Source organism: Megascapheus bottae, chromosome 9 (genome assembly GCF_031878675.1).
Source record: "Megascapheus bottae isolate mThoBot1 chromosome 9, mThoBot2.hap1, whole genome shotgun sequence".
Classification (NCBI taxonomy): Eukaryota; Metazoa; Chordata; class Mammalia; order Rodentia; family Geomyidae; genus Megascapheus; species Megascapheus bottae.
Genome location: NC_143517.1, coordinates 24,937,504 through 24,959,516, shown reverse-complemented (window position 1 = coordinate 24,959,516; position 22,013 = coordinate 24,937,504). Strand labels below are relative to the sequence as shown.

Below are 22,013 nucleotides of genomic sequence, written 5' to 3'. Positions count from 1 at the left end.
AAGTCAAATTTCTTTATAAAAATATCTCTTCGTCAGAGATTCAAACGAGATTGGTTAATTCATACAACTAAAAGCCTTGTGTTATTTGCCATGTTCTTGTGCTTTTTATCAGCCCTTGCCTTAAAAGTGGTGACATCTTTATAAACAATGACTTATGATTTAAGTGATGGGCTCTTTTGTCTGAACAAAAATGAACTAACATCTGAGGCATTATTTCTGAGATATTTCTATTTATAATATGTATAATATATAGTTATAAATATATAGATGTGTATACAGATGCATATATAATAAGGCCTTTTTCAGATTTACTGGCTACAGATTGGTATATAATTGGTTCATGCAATTTGGTCAATATTTTAGCATATTAAAAGTATTTAATATCAGATAAGAGGAAGAAAAAAAGGCATTGCTAGGATATACAATGAATGCAACATAGCTGTGGATTGGCTCATATGTGAAGTAGACTGAGGTGGCCACATGTCAGCTGCTAAAACCTTTTTCATAAAACTTCCCATCTCTACATTTATCTTCAGTATAGACCCCAGGAATATTTCTCTAAAGGTATTAGAAATACATAAGTGCTTTTGTGTAGAAAATAGTCTATTTGTAATATTTTGTTACAAAGGTGGGCAGATGTTATGCACCCAGATTTCAATTGTGCTAAAAACCACGACTCCATTATATAATATTTTGATATTTATTCTTAGTTTTCATGGAGAGTAAAATGACCTAAAAATTCAGAGGCTAGTCATAAAACTGTGATACCTGTTTCATTTAGATTAAATTGGATTATTGTTATGAAACACCATTGAAAACACTCAAGGGATTCTGACTTGAACCTAAAAGGAAAAAAAGAAGGCAGGTTAAAAATGGAATTTCAGAAAGAATTCATGTAATGAAGGCTAGGTATAATTGTTTTTAAAATTTCATCATTAAAGACATTGCAAAATCCTGTTCATAACATCAACCAAACAGCAAAAGATTACCCAATTTCATTTTCTCAGTAAGCTATACAAATGCAAAGAGATATGTCTTATAGAGAAATAAAGAACACAGGGACTGGTTGTGCTTTATGATGGCTTTATGACAAATGACACATGCATGGAGTGCAATCTCATCGACTAGAGCAAATTCAGCTGCATTTTCCTGTGTCCTTGTTTTTCTCTATTTAACGTATATAGAAGTACAACTCTTTAGACAGTGTCTGGTGACTACAAAGCATTCAATGCAGTGTATGTGTTTATCAAAGAAATTGTGTTTCAGATGAGAGAAATCTGATGTCCTATTTTAACGAGTATAGAATGTGAAGTAGCCAAGATAGAGAAAAGGGATATTTGTTTTATTCATGGACAATTGCAAAATAATTCTTGTGTGTCATAGGAGATGATGAGCTCATGGGATCTGAATCACACTGATTTACCAGACAGATCCATTTCCAGGAAGGGAAAAGTTTTTGTTGATAATTTAATGAGAATGCAAATAATTTCTTTGATGATGCCAGAATTTTGATAGTGAGTATTAGCTGGCTGCTATCAGGCTATGAGTTCTGTGTCATTAAATGGAATTGAATTTGGGTCCTGGCTTTATGAAGACAGCACCGGTTTGTGAGTAATACTCCATTTGTGTGCCTCCCCCTGATGTATTGCATTAATAGATCATCAGAAGCAGTTGTCATTCCAATGATGTATTAGTGTAATACATGAGAATGAGACTCATTGATGATGTATTTAGTACTCACAAGATGGCAGTGTCCAGAGTAAAAAGGGAGACCAGTAAGGAAGCCATTATAATTATAGTGTGAAATCAGTGAGTGAGAAGCCCTTTGCCAGCTTTTTTAGGGTGCCAACTTGGTAGGTTGATGGCAAAGCCACTTTTAGGACATTGTTACTGGTGTGATGAGAAGAGCATTACGATCTCTTCAAAATAATTGCCACTGGTGAATCAAAAGATAATATTCTTATATGTCTAGTTTTGATTAAAAAAAATTTAAACACATGTCAATGTTTATATTGACAAGAAAAAAACAAACTGCACTCTGTACCTTACTGCTGATTTCTGAAATTAAAAAAAATATATATTTGTAGCAGGATTTTCTGGAATGATACCCGAACATATTACCATAGCAGCAGTTTTCCAACTCATGGTTGCTGCCAAAGGGGAAGCTTATGCTAGTCAATGTCTAGCAATCACGGGCACGACTTCTGGCATTAGTGAGAAAAGGCAGATATTTAAAGTAAAACATTAAACTTGGGTCTCACTGTCATACATTTTCTGCTAATAGAGCTTGCAACACCTACTATAAATGCAGATGAATTAGAGGCTCCCAGTGACCTCTATCTGCCTCCTGCTGTGCTTTTTCTAAAAGGGTAAGAGAGACACTTCTAAATGTTTATAACATAGGGCTAAAAAGGCTTTTTTATGCAATAGACTAGCAGTTACTGTTCACCTCCTTACAGTGGCTGATTGCATCATAAATAAAACAGTAGGGCTTGTCATTCCATCTGTGGAATGGATGTATCCAGGATAGCAGCCCAAAAAGCACCAGAGAAGAATAGAGCTGGTGCTTCCCAGGACTGACTCTGGGTTGGGGGTAGTCTATGCCTACCATGTTGTACAGTGTAGAAAGAAGCGGAGGAGGGAAAAGGGGACCAGAAAAAGATGTAGAGATGAGAGTTTATGCACAGAACATGCTTGCCCAGAAATCAAGTAGCTGAAATATTGTTTAAAGAAAGTTTCCTGGTCTCTTGTCCACGAGGGCAAAGGAGTAGTAGAGAGCAAGAATTAATCACAGAGAGAGCAAGATGCCCAGGCTGGACTAGTTCACCTAACATTGTGAGACTGGTGGTGGTTCTGTTACCTGACTGGAACAATCACATTTAATTCAGCAGACTAAATATGGAGACTAAATGGGCATTATTTTTAATCAATAGAATACTACTTACTGCTGTATCTTAAATACTAATGACCATTTTTTTTAAAAAATTGGGTCATTCATTAATAATAAAGGGAAATTCTTTCAATGGACTCCTTTATTTATTTTCATTTTTTATTATTATAAAAGTAACGTACAAAGGGCTTGCATTTCATAAGTCAGGAAGTGAGTATATTTTCTTTCAGAGAATGTCATACCTTCCCTTGATTTCTCCTAGTTTTTCCTTCCTGTTCCTACCCACAAGTTGTATAGTGTCTAGTGAGTATAACTGTTGTATTTGTCCCTCCATTTCTATGCTCCCCTTACTCTCACCAAGAGAGATGAATGAATAAATAAGAGGAAAATAAAAGAAAATGAAAATAGCAGTGAAGAAGAAATGTCTCTGGTTTCCATTCCTTGGAGTTCATTTCCACAATTATTACTTTATATGATCAGATACACAGATACCTTTGTGTGCTTTTCCTGAGAGTGTCTTCCTTTGTGAAGCATCTATTTTATCTAAATGCTTCCATGTCACAGATAAAGAAAAGTATGCCTACTTTACATTTTCAAGATAAAGTATTTAGAAAGGCTATATCTATTCTTTTCTGACCATTTTGTTGTTCTTTTGCTTAAAATTTTTAATATTATTTGTATTGTTTTCAATAGTTATACAAAGAGAGTTCAATCCCCCCACATGTCAGTTTATGAATACAATAAGTACATCTGGATCAAAGTCACTCCTGCCATCAATCTCTCCCATCTGTCCTAAGCTCAATCATGACCTTCACTTTGCTAATTTCATTTCACATGTGTACATCCAAATATTATGACTTTATTCTCCCATCCTTCCTTTCTTCATTCCTTTAGCTTTTCTCCCCTTGACTTTTCCCTTCCTCATACCTCCAGTTCCATGTTTTTAGTAGTTATATTGTGGGATTTTATGTTAGCTGTTCAGAGCAAGGATACCACTTGAATTCTCCCTTAAAATTAATTTTAAATAAAACAATTACTTAAGGTAATGTCTATTGAAATATACATTCCTTGAATCATCTACCGATTTTCTGAAGTCCTAATCCCAATATTCAGTTATATTTTAAACTTGTTAGAAATACTGCTGGATTTTATATTTTGCAAAAAGAAAAGCCCTTAACATTAAGTCCCTAAAATGTAGAAATTAAGGATATATATATATATATAATACATATGTATCTGAATTTTTGGGTGAATAGATGTAAGTCTAATTGTTAGAATGTACTTTCATGTCTAGAAAAGACCAAAGAAGGAGCTTTTTAGAAAAAAAACTCGTGATTATTGCACTTCAATTAACCAGTAATTTTTATGAACTAAAAATGAGTTTTGAAGTTAGGGTATGGTTTAAGTAGTACAACATTTGCCTCTCAAATATAAAGTTCAGAGTTCAAATATTAATGGTAGAAAAAGATTTTCATAGTAATTTGCTATATTTTGTAAAATCTATTTTAATACATATACAGAGGTGTTTGTATTTATCCTGAAGCATTTCTCCATAAAACAGATTTAGATATTTGTCTATAGTTTTAAATGTTACTTTGAATATATGCATGATTATTGAAGTAAATATTTCTTTCAGACTTTTATATATTAAAGAATCATATTATCATATTTACTCAATTTTAAGCAACAATGTTAGAAACACCTGAAAGGAAAGGACAGAGGATATTTTTATCCCACTTTAATAGAAACATGACCTAGAAATTGCCCCAGGATTTCACTTTCATCTTTCCTTTCCTTTCCTTATTCCTCTTCCCACACTTCTTCATTCCTTTTCTTTCATCCTTTCTTCTCTTTCATTTCCATGTTTCTTGGTTCATTCTTTTTGTGGTTCTAGGGAGAATATTTAAAAGGAAGAAAAATTTGAGCATGAACTAACAAGGGAATATCTTTTCAGAGACAGAAACATTAGTACATCATCCTATGAAAACCATGAAACAATTACTTACCTAAAATTTTTATAATATTTCCATAGTAATCCATACATACAATCATACTTTTATAACATTTCTTTTTTGTTAAAGAATTTATTAACATTGATTTTTACATCATATTTCAAATGACGTCTTTAACAAACAAGTATTCAAGAAGATAATCTCTATATACAATTATGCCACTTAGATTTTAGAACATAATTAAAATTAGGCTGAGGGTTTATAACATTTCTATATAATGCTTTTGTTTATATAGGGTTAATTGCAATGGATTAGAAATGAACATAAAATATAAAATTAATGGTAGGAGAATTCATCACTAGAAAATGAACATGTGACAAAGGCTTTTAATAGTAGACTAAAAAAGAAGAGAGGTTTTGGAGCTACAAAGGAGATCTAAGCTTAGTTTTGTTTAAAGCTTTGGGAAGTTAATACATTTTAAGTAGTAATACATTTTAAGTAGTAAAATGAAAGAGAAACATGAATGCTTTATGTATTTATGTTATAGTAAAATAGAGAATCATAGCAGAAAAAAATAACTTCTGACATCTTGGGCACTGTGCTCTACTGTGCAGCATATAAGTACTATTAAAGTTAAGCTTTGTTCTGACTTCTGTCATTGTGTAAGCTGTAAAAGAAACCAGAACATTTAAGATTCTCATAAACATTGAAGGGGGTTATCATTGATAACGTTATTCCAAATGGAGTGTGTGCATGTGTTTAAACTCAAAGTAAAAACAAAGGTAATATACTATATATCTTCCCAATATCTTTTAAGATAAAAACTTATATAACCTTTAGCAACACTGAAGTAAAAGATGATATTGATGTCTTTAAGGTAAATATGTGTAGGAAATCTCCTTGCACTCATGTGAGACAAATATGAAAACCTAGCTTAGCAAAATACAAGCTGCCCATGCCACGTAGCACAATAGAGAAGACTCTTCCTTGATTGAGTTCATTAATGATTATTTTAGCATAGATTTTCTAGAATTCTTAGTATTTTTCAGCTTGGACTGATTGACTGATAGCCAAATTTCTTTGCTTAGCTAATTGTAAGATTTGATTGTTTTGCATGGGTTTGTACATTTAAGTCTATCTGGTTCTATTTCACAAATCGGTATAACTCTAGGTTACCATGTAACTTCTGGCAGTATGGTGAAACTTACACTAACATCTTCCATAACTTGTATTCCACAGTTCCTGGGTGTTGTTCTTTTTTATCCAGTACTCTTCTTCCCTCCCTTTTCTCGGGTCCTCTTCCCCTCCTATTCCCCTTTTCTCTGACCCTATCCCTCCTCTCTCTCTCTCTCTCTCTGTCTCTGTCTCTCTCTCTGTCTCTCTCTCTCTCTCTGTCTCTCTGTCTCTCTCTCTCTCTGTCTCTCTCTCTCTGTCTCTCTCTCTGTCTCTCTCTCTGTCTCTCTGTCTCTGTCTCTGTCTCTGTCTGTCTCTCTCTCTCTCTCTCTCTCTCTCTCTCTCTCTCTCTCTCTCTCTCTCTCTCCTCTTTCATGTGAGCACAAGCACACACTCCCTTTTTATAGAAGTCTAGGTTCCCCTCTATTATCAGCTCTATTAAAATTAATGTTATCTTTCCACTTGATGGTAATTCTCATAGTGTTTTTCTGAACTTTCCAGTCTGCTTTATCATCTCATTTTAGAAATAATTATTTCTTTCACTTTTCACATGAAGAGTTATTTTTTTCCATTGCTAGCCTTCACCTTCACAGAGAAAAAGAAAAGAAAATAAAAACAAAAGGGGGATTGTGCATGATAGTACAAATGGGATCTGAAATTATCAAGTGTAAAATTAGCATTAAAAAATCAAAAGACAACAAACAATAGGGCTCTATGTGATTTTTGTAATGGTGTGAAACTTGTTACTTTGGCAATGATTGTTTGTGCTTCGTTAGCATGCAAAATGGTTTTATAGAATAACTCAAACACAAAAGAAAGCATTTTTGATGAGAATTGTGCTTTGTTTAATGTTAGACACCATTGTATTTGCTTTCCTAATATAACAGTTCTAATTAGTACCTAGCACTCATCCTGAGTTTTTCAGCTTGAATACTCTGAAGGTGACAATTGAGTCACAATTTCATGGCACTCTTCATCAGGATCTGTCAAAATATAGCTATGTCTTAAGAAGTTGTGATCTAAATACTGAAGGAAAAAACCAACAGTTAATAGTCCAGAAGCAGTATGTCCTAGGCAATTTTAAAGACTAAAATTGGACATTAGCCCTTGCTTTAAAATATAATACTATTAATGCTATCCAATTAAATGTAGATTTTTGCTTGTAATTTATTTCCTTTTTCTTTGTTTCTCTCTCTCTCTCTCTCTCTCTCTCTCTCTCTCTCTCTCTCTCTCTCTCTCTCTCTCTCTCTCTCTCTCTGTGTGTGTGTGTGTGTGTGTGTGTGTGTGTGTGTGTGTGTGTCTGCTGGCCGTAGGACTTGAACTCAGTGTCTACGTATATCCCTTAACTTTATTGAGCCTCAGGGATTTTCTTGCCTGAACTGGCTTCAAACTGCAATTTTCATATCAGCCTTCTGTGTAATTAGGAATAAAGGCATGAGACACCAATGCTTGACTCTGTCCTTCTAGTTTCTTAGCACTGGTTTTTAACATTTGACCTTTATCTGTTTGCCTGATTTATTTGATTCTATATAATTAGGTCTAATACGTGGATAAATAGGATCATTTCCAATAAGCTAATGTGTACACCTTGCAGCAGTGACTAGCTATTTATCTTAAAATCAGGGTAGACTCTTCTTCCTCCCCCCCACCCATTGCACTGAATAAGAAACTCTATTGGGCTAGACTCTTAAATCCTAGCCATTTAGAAAATTCCACTTATATTTTAATGTGAAGAAGTATGTAGGTCTTTATTTGGGTTAATCTCTAGCTAAAAAAGAATGGAAGCCAAGTGTCATGCCTATAATCCTAGATAATCAGGAGGGTGAGATCTACAGCATGACAATTCAAAGACAATCTGGGTAGTAAAGTCTGCTAGACTTCACACTCCCCTCAAAAAATTAGCCAGCAAAACACTAGGAGGTGTGAATCAAATGGTAAAGCCCTGAGCAAGCAAGCCATAATTCATAATTTCAAATCCTGAAGCTGGTGAGAGAGAAAGAGAGAGAGAGAGATGAGAGAGAGAGAGAGAGAGAGAGAAGAGAGAGAGAGAGAGAGAGATGAGAGAGAGAGAGAGAGAGAGAAATGCCACTGTGCCAATGCAAAAGATTTGGAAAGGGCTTTCCCTGCTACTGTTCAATCCCACATCCTTCCTGTGATTTGATGAAAGACTGGAGAATTGAGCTTGTCTTGAGCCACTGTCATTCTTGCCTCATCAAAAATATATCAAACTTGTTATTGTGGGGCAAATAATATAAAAAATGAGCAAAACTTTTCAACTCTTAATCTGAGTGAATGTGTAAGAACTATGTTGTCATAGCTTCTATTTATTGTTATAGCTTTGTTCTTTTATTGATAAACTGAAAATGATATTTTGCCCAAACTTTTAAATTTGTTTATAGAGTCATTTAATTAATTTAGATTTTTTTGTCTAAAATTTGATAAACATGCTAATTTTGTAAACTGGATTAATTTTCACACAAAAGGTATATAATAAAATAATCTAGAAGAATCAACCAGTTGAACAACAGCTATCACTGATTTAGGAAAAGAATTCCATACTATTGATTTTTCAGTTAATTTATCATTAAAGCCCAATAAAAATGGCTTAAGTGAATGTCATGTAACACCACAGTTAACAGGAAATAAGATAAAATAGCTACATTATGATGTACATGATTTTTATTATTTGCAGGCCTGGATTCAGAACTACCCAAGTGAAATATCCTATGATCTATGCACCTTTTAAAGAGAGAATCAGTCACCTACATTCTGGAATCTTTAGGACTCAAGGCGTTCTCACATAAAAGCATTATTGGTAAATATCTTCTTCTCAAATACCCTTCAGGAAAGGAAATTTCCTTTTCACCTAAGTTTATATAAAGAAAAAGCCAAATCACAATCTTCATGTGACAGTGTCTCATGCAGAAAGCTACGTGTTTATCTATGAAATTAATTTTACTTCAAATTCCTTCATTTGGGTTAGTATTATAGGATATTTTATAATTAGCATATGTATAATGTCATATTTATGTTTTACTTCATAGGTTTGTGTGTGAAAATAGTACAATGAAATTCACCAGAAACATTTGATTAAAATATATTATACAAATGTAAATATCCCATTTGCACAATTAATTTACACTGAAAATATTTAAAAATATAAAATTCAAGTAATACTTGAATACTTACATTTTGGATGCAAATCCTTATTGAAAGAAATTAACTATAGACATCTTAAAATTAATAACTAAAATCAGTTGTTGGGCTTACCTATTTTTGGAGAGATGAGAGAGCAGATGTTTTGACAGACAACATAATTGACATATGGATACAGATTTCAAAGTTCAGAGAAATGTGATCTTGAGAGTCCTCAATCCACCACCCTACCAAGATAATTATAGACTCTAGCATTTCAGATAGTTATTAAACTTCTGTTTGCAAGCGTTCAGTGATTGATAACCTGCTTTTTTCACAAGATTCTTTAAGCAAAGATATAGGTGGAACATTTTCTGACAAAAAACACTTTCAACGAACTGACGTGTTTTTACTATATGATATGACTCGAAAGTATCTTTCTTCTGTGTGTTCTCTACTTTTCTCTCAGTCTCTGTCTCTGCTTTTGTCCTTTATTTTCTCTTTCCCTCCCTCCATGCCACCCCCCTCATATTTATCCACATGCTCTCAGCTTCTCTCTACCATATAAAGTACCATGTTAGGAAGAGCACAAGGTGCTGAGTGATGCATTAAAACATAATCTTGTTCCTGACAAAGTTGGAAAATCATTAATGGAAACAAATAACCAATAACCAGTTGTGAGGAAATAGTCTGTTAGATGAGTGATTAAAAAGAGACTCGATTTCATAGGAGTAGGAAAGACATTTAGGAGAATTGTTCCTTCAGAAAAAACTATTTTTTATGTCTGAATAATATAAAAACTAGCTGTAACTCAAACTTACTATGTGGGAGTCTGTTTTTTCTTTTTAAATTTTTTTGCCAGTCCTGGCAGGCCAGTCAGGGCCTGAGCACTGTTCTTGGGATTTTTTTTTCTCAAGGCTAGAGCTCTACCACTTGAGGCACAGCACCACTTCTCGCTTTTTTCCTGTGCATGTGGTACTGAGGAATCAAACCCTGGTCTCCATGCATGTTAGGCAATCACTCTTACCACTAAGCCAAACTTCCATCCTGGAGTCTGTATTTTGAGGTTCTGGTATTGCAAATAGAAAAATTGTTCAGATCCGACTAGTCTCATGACATGAACAATCATGATCCAGCAAGGGCTTTGAGGTATCTAAGAGTACATTATTATGGTAATTTTGTGTCATATTAGGACAGACTTAGATTCATTACAGTGGAATACAGTCCCCAGGAATCCATACTAATTTGAATGTGCCCATTATGTGTTTTGCAAATTTCCCTAAATGTAACAGAATTTCACATTTACTTTGGGACATTCATCTCAAATTTAGGTAATACAAGGGAATTTCATAGTTTTAGAATATTGTATAGTCTTTTTTGTAATCTGATTCACCCTACAGTGATTCTTCTGGATTTCCCAGATTCACTAGGGAATAATTTCACAATGGTATCAGAACATTCTACAACAGTTAAGAAGAAAAACATATGATGGCTTTACTTGTAGTAGATTTTCCTAACCAATTAAGAATATTCTTTTCTATAATTTTGTATGTCAGTTTCACTTCCTGATGACACATTTATTATATTTTGCTTTGTTTTGTTGTTTGGTGATTGGGAGAATAAATCATCTTAGTTTATCTGAATAGCAAACAATGATATTCTTCATTTCAGTGATATTCACAATACATCACCGGTTCAATCCAACTTTCTGTGTGTATATAGTTGTGAGTGTGTGTGTGTGTGTGTGTGTGTGTGTGTGTGAGTGCATGTGCACATCCACACATGGGTTGATGGTTTGCAACTGGGCAAATAATCAAAGAAAAGGAATGAGGACAACCATCTGTATGGAAATTGGGAAACTCAAAATTGGTCCCTTAACTGGGATTATGAACAATACATGTTTTCCCCAGCTCCTCTTCTCTCCCAGAATTTCACATACATCAATAACAAAGACTTTTACTTCTTTCAGCTGGAGATGGAGAGAGAGAGAGAGAGAGAAGGAGAGAGAGGTGGGGGAGAGAGACACTTTAAAGTTGTCAGCATCAGGGCGAGTTTGTCCTGCATAGTTATAAGCCTGTTATTTAAAAGAACAAAATGAAGGCTTGCTTCCTGCAGTGAATTTAATACTTTTTCTGCCTTATGTTACAGTGACAATGCTGAAAAGTAGAATTACACATAAGAAAGGAAAAACAGTTATAGAAGAATGGATTTATTAAGCGCCCCCCATGCCAATCCAAAAGTAGCCATTTTTATATTATGATTATGGGAGATATGTACCTGTCAACATAACCTTTAAAAACAGGGTCAGAAACAATATTTTATAGCCTTTCCTTTCCTTTATAATTAATTGCTGTCTTTACGTTAACTCTCTTAGAAGCTTAGTTTAATACAACTAGGTGTGATAGGTAGGCAGATAACAGTACCTGTACTCTAGGCATTCTTTAAAATGCTTAAACAGTGAAGATCTGAACAAGAAACAAATAATGATTGATTATGGAGTCTTATGATTGATTTCTAAAGTTGGATATTTGTTTAAACCTGAAATACTGAGTGTGGGTATAGTTATGGAGAAGCCTTCTTCAGCAATTTATGGGTGATAATTGTTTCCCACTCTTGAATTAAAAAATAAATTTGATAAAAAGCCAGAAAAGCTTCAAAAGTCTATATTTAAAAACCTCACTGCGTAGTATCACATATATAATGTTGACTTAAAATGCATCAGATGTATTAACTATTTCATAGATAATACTTTTTTTTTACTAGTCAACTTTGTCGTTGAAGTTGGCTGTTAAAGCTAAGAGAATCACCATCCATCCTGATGGCTTTCTACCTCACACACTGAGGTGTGTTGACGTCTATTTTGAAGATTCTCTTGTTTAATCCAGAAACAAAGTTGATCTTCAGCGGCAAGAATGGATATAGAGTGGTGATAAGCATTAGGCTGAGTCTCTTCTGAAGTTTGCCTGACTTAATTACTTAAAGGATCCAGGAATCACTGTGTCTAGTTACTTTTTGAAATGACCCATTCATGATGTTGACTTCCATTGTGAACATTTCCTTTTCTCTTTCCCTTCCTGTATGCTTTTCGGCATCTTCTCCTAAATAATGTATTCACCTCAGGCCTTACTTGGGGAGATTTTATAATGAAAAAAACTGGTTACAGCCAGGCGGGGTGGCTCATGCCTATAATCCTAGCTACTCAGGAGGTGAGATCCGAGGATCAAGGTTCAAAGCCAGCCCAGACACAAAAGGACCTGAGACTTTTATCTCAAATTAACCTCTAGAAAATGGGAAGTGGGGCTTGCCTCAAGAGTAGGATGGTAGCCTTGAGCTGAAGAGCTCAAGGACAATGCCCAGGCCCAGGGGTAGGGCAATAGCCTTGATCTGAAGAGCTCAGTGACAGCATACAGTCCAGTACAAGCACCATGACCCCCCCCACCCAAAAAAAACTGGTTATAAAAAATTGTTTATAAAATAACAATAGAGGATTCATTCATTCAGTCACGCATTTTCAGTGAAAATTTGTTGCTTTTTATGTGCTAACTCAGATTTAATTGTTTCCAGAAAGCTGACAATCAAGCAGAAAAGGCACATATAGTATTAGACATGATAAGTACATGCATAGAAACACTACCTTGAACGGAATGTTAACTCTGTGAGACAAAGGAATTTGTGTCCTTTTCCCCATTATATTTCTCCTCAAATTATGAAACTCTTTGGGTGCATCATACTTACAAAATAATAAATGCTAAGAGTTGGACTAAATACTTTTACAAAGTTACAATTATTAGATTCAGTTCATAAAATGGAATCTTTGAAAAATAAATGGAAATGGGAAAGCTATGCCAGCTAAGTTTAATTCTCTGAGTTACAAGAAAGCTAGGAGTTAAGCAAACAAAATCTCCCTCTGCCAAAAAAAAATCTAGCACAATATGAAGTTAACTACTGAGGAAGATTTGTCTATGATTTGATTTTGGACTTGAGGCTGTGAAGTAAAAAGGATTTCAGGAGTACTTGGAATATTCTCATTGTGAGCTGCTAAGGTTTTGCTTTTGTATATTTAACTTCTAAATTAAGGTACAGTAATCTATACACATCTGTAAAATACCAAGAACAGAATCACTGTATATTAATTTGTCAAGGCTATCGTAACAAAAGACCATGGGTTAAACAACAGGAAGTTATCGTATTTTTAGTATTAAAAAAATCCAAGTCAGAGGTATTTCCCCCGTGAAGGCAGTAAGGAAATGTATGCCCTGTGCCCCTTCTAACTTGTGGCTTGCTGGAAAGTGTTGGCTTTCCTTCCTTAGCATATTGCTCTTGCATTGCTTTGATGGAATGGCTGTCATGAACAATTTAAGGAGGAAAGATTTATTTTAGCTGAAGTCTTCACTTTGGTTTTACTGACCTGGATCATGATGAGACGGAAGGTGATAGAATTTGAGCATAGGGAGGAGGTGACAGTTCCCCTCAGGGGCACAGACAGCAGAGAAGAGAAAGAGGGAAAAAGCAAGGGAGAAGTGGAGACGGAAAGAAAGTGTCAAAGAACAGGGGCCAGGAATAGCCATTAAACTGATACTCCCATTTGAATATCAAGTTTTCAACACAAAAGCCATAATTCTTGGCTTTGTGATGTGCATTTTTACTTTTATCTCAATATAAAATGTTCTTTAGTTTTTGAATTCTCCTGTGCATAAGAGCAACATCCATATTGGGTTATAGAACTATCTTATTACAGGATTACTTGATCTTAATTATTTTATGTTTAACAACCTGATTCTAAGGTACAAGGAGTTAGCCTGTCAACACATGAATCTGCTAGGGGAGGCATACTTCTACTGATGTTACCTTTCTCTTCCCCAAGCTTTGAGCTGAGTAGAGAGGTCAAGGAATAGAGTATAGAGTAGGCTAAGCTCAACAGTGAAGATTTTACAGTCTCAGCATTTCAGTATTACTTATGTACTTATGTAGACTATGAGCTTCATATTATTGCATGTAATAAAAACAGACCATAATTACTTCACATATGCAAATTCAATTCAGATACTAAAGGAGACTACACAAAAATTGTGTAAATATTCAACTAATAAAAATGCAGATTCTAAGTTAATAATTCTGTCAAGGAAAATCAATCTACTTTTAGCATCTTCCTATTATTACTCAAAAATTAATTTCATCTCATATTGTTGCTATTCAAATTCATGTTACAAAATAAATCTTCTTTATATCTTCTACAATATTTGAATGAAATATTAGGTATGTTTTGATAAATTTCAGCTCTTTATTTTCATTGCTATTTCCACAGAATTTTATAAAGACCATTTATTAAATTAATTTGCCCTAAAATATGGTGATATTAAGAATAAAGTAGAAGTAACCATATGGTTAAAATGATAATAATGTTTTTAATCCAAGACAGTTAAAAATAGCTAAATCACTGGCTTACAAAATAGTTTGGTATATGTGGTATCACCAATGAAATTTAAAACAAGATCTCAATCTTTAATTTTATTGTACTGGGTCTTGAACTCAGAGAATTATGCTTTAATTCATCCTTCTTGTTCACAGCTGGCAGTGTACCACTTGAACCATTCTTCTGACTCTGCTTTTGGTAATTAATCAGAACTAAAAATCTTAAGAAATTTCTTCTACCAAGGCTGGCTTAGAACTACAATCTTACAAATCTTACCATCTTTGAATAGCCAGGAAAGAGTAGGAGGGATTGGCATCCAGGTGTAAATTTCCTTCTGAAGGCTGAATGTTAAGAATGGAACCTGTATACAGATTGCTTCTCAGAAAAGAAGTGTAACAATCATGACAATATGCATATGTAAACATTCATTTTCTTTTAGTCAATATCTCAAAAAAGACCTAATATAACTAATTAACAAAAATTTTTGCAGCTGATAATTAGATAATTGTGCAGTTTGTTGTATCTAGAGTTTCAGACTTCAGTTTCATATGCTCATGAAAAATCATATTGTGAAGTACATCAGACTCAAAGAAAGGTAGGCTCCATAATTTCCCTCATTTGTAATAATTAGTCTATGTCTAGGATTTTTCTAGCAGAGGATCACAATAGCTTAATAGCTATCTACATATGACCCTATAGGATGATGCTAAATGAAATGAAGTTCAGGATATGGAAACAAGAAAATGTCTTTGTGGTTGCTATTTTTTTTCTGTGGGTCGTGGGGCTTTTACTCAGCCTGGATGCTGTCTCTGAGCTCTTCAGCTCCAGGCTACTGCCCTACCTTTGAGCCAAGCCCTACTTCCCATCTTCTAGAGGTTAATTGGAGATAAGTCTCAGGTCCTTTTGTGCCCAGACTGGCTTTGAACCTTGATCCTCAGATCTCAGCCTCCTGAGCAGGACTAGCAAAAAAAAAAAAAAAAAGAAAAAAAGAGATTTTTGCGAATTTCAAATAATAGTAAAATTAAAAACACTGGATTGAAACACAGAGGGTTTGGGAATGAAAATATAATCTAGATTAGGTATGAAACACAATGAAAGAGAAAAAAATGATGAAGCAAAGAACAAAGGCTGAACCAATGTAACAGCAGTAATCACAAAACAATGTGTTTGAAATAAACTTTACAACTAAGGGTGTGGAGTAGGGAAAGTGGGAGAAAAATAGGCAGGGTTAACAATGTTCCAGAAGAAATGTACTCACTACCTTGCATATGTAGCTGTAAACCCTCTGTACATCATCCTGACAATAAAATAAACAAAGAAACGAAAAGGAAAATAAGAGAAAATAAGTAGCTACAATTCTATCTAAGCACCTATCTACTGTGTGCAAGGACCTGAGTTCAATCCTAAGCACTGTAAAAAAAAGAAATAAAGAGTAGCTCATAAGAAGGATGCTCAAGCGGCCTAAGTGGGGAGCGAATTCCCCAAACTCCTGCCACCTCCCCCCCACTTGGCCCTAGTGTGAGGCGCAGGGCCCCGGCCAGCTTGCGTCCAGTGTGAGGAGGACTCGGGGCGGGCCCACGGGGCCATCTGGGGCCTGGTTCTGCCTGTTCGCCCCGGACTGGGGCCCAGGCTCCGCACAGTCGCCTCCTCACCCTGGTGGATGTGTTCGACCTCTGCAACTGGGAGGTAGCCATCTTCGGACCCCCCAACACCCTCTACGAAGGCGGCTACTTTAAGGCACATATTGAATTTCCTATTGACTACCCATGTTCACCACCTACCTTCAGATTCTTGACTAAAATGTGGCACCCCAACATTTATGAGAATGGGGATGTATGCATTTCGATTCTTCATCCACCTGTCGATGACTCACAGAGTGGCCAACTCCCCTCAGCAAGTTGGAATCCTACTCAGAATGTGAGAACTATCCTGTTAAGTGTAATCTCACTGCTTAATGAGCCCAACACCTTCTCCCCAGCCAATGTGGATGCTTCAGTTATGTTCAGGAAAGGAAGGGGCAGCAAAGGAAAAGACAAAGAATATGCTGAAATCATTAGCAAACAGGTTTCAGCCACTAAGGCCGAAGCAGAAAAAAGATGAAATGAAGGTCCCCACAACTCTGGTGGAATACTGCATCAAAACTAAAGTGCACTCCAATGACAACAGCTCAGATTTTCTTTATGACGACTTGTGTGATGATGACATTGATGATAAAGAGGAGAATGAGGAGGAAGATGCCCACTGTTATGATGATAATGATTCTGGGAATGAGGAGTCGTGACGGGCTCCTTCAATGGCCCTGTACTGCCCCGCTGTCTCAGGCCAAAGGGAGGGGAACCAAGTGGGCACCTAGCAGTGGCCCCTCAGCAAAACTTATTCACAGTGGTGGGGAAACCACACAGCTTCCCTGTGGATCAGTTTGCTCCTTTTTATGGACCTTTAATGGAGAGAGAATAACCCTCCACAGAATGTCTGATTCTTGCATTCATTATCCTTCATCACTGTATTGATTCCCCCCCCCCCCCCCCCCCCCCCCCCCCCGCAAACTCAAACACCATCATCCAAACTCAAACACATTTGGTCTGAATTTAGATTCCGATTCCTGAAGAATTAAAGACATTTTATGTGTTTAAAGCTGGGAACCCATTGGGAGTTCGTAAGTGCTGCATATACTGGGTAGCAAAAGAAAATGGAAAAACAAAATGAAAACAGAAACAAAAAAATCCCAGAAAACAAACTTAAAAAAAAAAACACAAAACACAAAACTTTTTTTTTGCCAATGTTTAGCTGCTCATCTACATTAGTGTGTGTGCATATTTGTTCAGACCCATTGCAGTAAATTTTGTTTCTTTCCTTTCCTAAGCCTGGGCTATGATGGGCGTCAGGGACTTCTTCACGCTAAGCCTAGCAAAATACGCTTCTTCTGCCTCCATGAAGTCATCTTAACATGGTGGCCTCAGTTACTTTGAGGAGAGACATCAAATTTCATTTTTTGAAATCAATTGGGATCTAGAGCCTGAAATAAATATTCATAATTTAGATAGAAAAAAAGAAGGATGCTCAATAAAATAATCCTTTATGAAGCATTTATTTCCAAAATTGCAATGTTGCCAAGCATGACCTCTTTGTGAGCAAGAATTAATGGAAGAATTGATTCAAGAATCACTGTAAATAAAAAAAGAAGTAACAGAAACTTATCTTCTTGAGGTTAACTGAGTTTTAGTGAAGAAGCCTGTGAGGTCATCAAAGGGCAGCTTCCAGACCAAAGGTCACAGAGTTTGCCTCTCTCTTTGATCTTTTGATCTCTACTCAATATTTCAATGTCATTACTCAGGAGTAATAGAGAAAGGTCATTTTTTATCCTTAAAATTTAAGCTATTTAACTTTGGTTTGTTTTCATTTCTCTTTTCCTTGTGGTAACGATTCATCTCACTTGGTCCATGGTAGTCCCAAATGTTGAACTCATCAATAAATAGGTAGACATAAGATTCTCTCCACGATAACCAATTCTAGCTGATTTAAAAAAGAAAAAAAAGCTTTGTGAAGCAGCCAGATAAAAATTGATTCTTCTTCCCAATTTTATTTCTATTGCTCTAGGTGGCTGGATCAATTGCTGAAGTTTGGATCAGCACATAAAATTGCAATATTCTTTCTGTATTTAGTTTTGTTCTATGTAGTATCAATCCACATTTCTAATGGATGTTTGCTTTGGACTAACTAGGGAGGAGCCATATTAACCAATATATAGATGACTTTCATAACTTCAACATCCGTATATCTCTAGTGAACATTCCATATGAAGTGAAACAATCCTACCAATATAAGACCACTGATACAAAGAGAAAGAAGTAGACACTATCTCTTGTCCAGTGACTGTATCACTGGAGTTTTGGAATAGTCTAAGGGAAAAGATAGAAAGGTGGAAATGCTAATGGAATGAGTCTATGGAGAAGAAGCCTCATACAATCCTCTACTGAATGGGAGAGTATGGAGATAGATCCAAGTTGTGTCATTCTCATAATTAGGAAAGCTAAAAATGCACTTCACACCAGACAGAGGCTCTGAGTGCTGGGTTTGAAGTAATGGAAGCAAAAGTGAGCCTGTCTAGACATAAAAGTTCAAAAGTTTCAACTAACAACAGCACCACCACCAACAATAAACACACACACACACACACACACACACACACAAGACTATATGTTGGAAATTAACTTTGGAGTGAAGGAACGGAAAGTAGGAGAAAAATCATGGAAAGTGGTATCAATGTAATATACTCACTACCTTACAAATGTAACAGTAATCCCTCTATACAGCACCCTGACAATAAAATAAAAGTTAAAAAAATAGATCCTATATCGTACAATTGCTGGACATTGAAAGAATTAATTTTAATTGATTCTCTTTTTAAAAATCATAATCTATATTCCTGCCTATACCTTGTGTTCATAATTCCAGCTACTCAGAAGTCTGAGATACCATGAAGGCACTGTGAAACCAGCTAGGATAAGAAAGTCCTCGAGCCTCTTATCTTCAAATGACTGTCAAAAGCAAAAAGTGGAGCTGTAGTGTAAGTGACTGAGTGCTAGTCTTGAGTCTAAAAAGAGTGCCTAGGCCCTTATTTCAAGCTCCAAGACTTGCATTTGCACACACACACACACACACACATCATATTCTTATAAGGGCAGCTCCTAAAATTACTTATGACAGTCTGATGATTTTGCTCAGATACAAATCAGAACCAGGTCTTTCTCACAATTTCTATATTTCTTCCAGAAATGATTAAAGGTATCACAAGTTCCTATGTAAAACTGAATGAACAAAATTTGTGGTTAGTCCTCATTTAGCTTGACAAACCCTATCATCTGGCATGGTGTCAGGGCTATAGAAGAAATAAATGATACATTGCATTCCCTTTATTTGTGAGTTTAAATTAAGATACTTGGAATCATATGCTGTTATATGTACTTTAAAACATGAAATCCTATTAATTTAGGATGCTGTATTTTTCTCATTATTTTAAATCCCTGATTTGTAATGAGATAAAATAACATTGTCAGTGTGATAATGTTTTCATGAATTTCTATAGTAACTCCTACCTGAATTCTCTATCTTAATCCCCTTTTCTTCTTCTCTCTGGGGAAGCATTTTTCTGAAAGGCCTACTTCTTCAAGAGAAACAATTTCATGTAACGAAAAACAGGGACTAATGCCATTACTATGTATATCCTTTTGCACCTATAACTAAAAAAATCATAACAGATAGAGTTATAAACATTATTGCTATTTTTCACTGTAGGAATCTTGCAATTTTGTCAAGATTCACACTTAATTCCTGACTTTATATTCAGATCTCAGTTGTATTTTCATACTCATATCTTTAAAACGATATTGCAACTAATAATTATATTAATAATGAATTAGGCTGCATCTACATTTTATTACAACAGCTCTCACTGTTATAGTTAGGAAGCAGTATATTGCACTACAGTTAAATAAATGAAACAACAGCATCCTATCATAAGATTTGTTGCTCCACTGAAATTATATCTTGTCTCTTACACAGAGAAAACTTTAAACATGTTTCAAAGGTTGAAACCTTGTGATGAAAAATATATATGTAGCTCAGAGTTTTCTTATTTTATTTTTATAATAGAATATTCCTTTTGTGACAATAAAATATTCCCTATATTAAAAAAATCCATTCTGATTACTGTATATGCATGTTAGGAACCATGCTTGTATCAATGATGTATATTACTTTTTTCATGACTGGACTTTATGTTCAAATACTGTGATAAATGATTCAACTTTTGAACACATGTATTTTTCTGTTTCAAGAAGTTTGAAATTACTACTAATAAAATTACACTTTATAAAAATATGGTTTAGCAAGATATAGCTTTCAAAATATAAACAAAATGCAACACATGTTATCTATAATAGTGCCACAAAACATTATTATAAAAATATCAGTATTGCTTCATGCAAAAAATGCTCTAATAACCAGTCTGCTTAATTTTTAACTGAAAATTATACAAATACATATCCTTTGTTCAATTCATGTTAATTCTATGTGATTATAGCAGGGAAATGTAGATTTTTTTAAAGACATTCCAAGAGGTTTATTATTTTTAATACATTTTATTGTAATTAATAGAAGGGTTACTTTATATTCCCCAGATAGAGGGGAATACATTGATATCCTTTCTCATGTCTTGGACTATTTACCATAGCAAAGATATGGAACCAACCCAGATTCCCCTCAGTTGATGAGTGGATCAACAAGATGTGGTATTTATACACAATGGAATTCTGTGCTGCAGAAAGAAGGGCATTACCCCATTTGTAAGGAAATGGAAAGACTTGGAAAAAAATCATATTAAGTGAAGTAAGCCAGACTCAAAGGAACATAGGGTCAATGGTTTTCCTCATTTGTCCTAATCAGTAGAAACCTTGGGCTCTCCTAGCAGAGATTTACACTAGAACAAAACCTAGATACATAAGGCCATATAGTATGATGTTAAATGAAAGGAACTTCAGGATATAGAAATGTAGATTTTTTTTATATTTCTTGACATTTAAAATGTGATCCTATTCTACTTCAAAATAGACACTTAAAATAATTATTCCTTCAACTTTATAATAAATAGGACAAAGGAATTATATTTGGGCTCTAGTAACTTATTGAAATATTTATCACATCTATCTATCTACATAAAGTACACATAAACTTTATCACATAAATCTGAATTCATCCCACAAATGCATTATATAATTTATAAAATACACATAATGACTTTCCCAAAATTATTTGAAATGCCTTTAAGAGTTGATCTCTTCTAATTTGTTTATTCTGTTCTGAAATTATTACTACTTTAGTGCTATATTCAGGCTATTATTTGGTTCAACTTTTAGTACAAAATGTATGGCAGCATTTTTCCTCTCAAAGTTGACAGAAGTGTGAATGTAGGGTTTCTGAGATAATTGAAATTTGGAATTTACTGCCAATCAGAAGTGAAAACATGGTCTCCATTATGAAAAGAATTAGAGGTAACACTCCCAATATGTGTATATTACAGGAGGACCAAACCACACTAATAGGAATTCCAACCCATGAGCAGTTGGTTCAATCCAGACCCCTTTTGCCAAGGAGACTTCTGAGAACAATCTGCATCCAAGTGACTAAGAACTTGGGGACTCGAGGGTGCGTCAACCCTCTTTCTGGCTCTCTCAGGGTTTCAGGGCCGGAGATATGGGAGAATGAATGTTTGATCACTGTATGGTTCCAGGGATGTTTCCTGATTAGCCAAATTTGCTGGTGCAAGGGGCACGCTTCAGCTTTTTAACTGTGACAGCAACTAGCTGCATGCTACAAAGGACCTACACTGTAATCACCAGCTCCCTCTGCGAAGGCCGAAAGGAAACCTCTTTAGATGAAGCCCCGAAGGGTT

General features: G+C 35.0%; 1 pseudogene; it reads left to right on the top strand.

Annotated features, from left to right (window-relative positions):
• The first annotated feature begins 1,744 nt into the window (after nucleotides 1-1,744).
• Nucleotides 1,745-16,844, top strand: LOC150058905 (ubiquitin-conjugating enzyme E2 R2-like; annotated as a pseudogene).
• The last annotated feature ends 5,169 nt before the right edge of the window (nucleotides 16,845-22,013 follow it).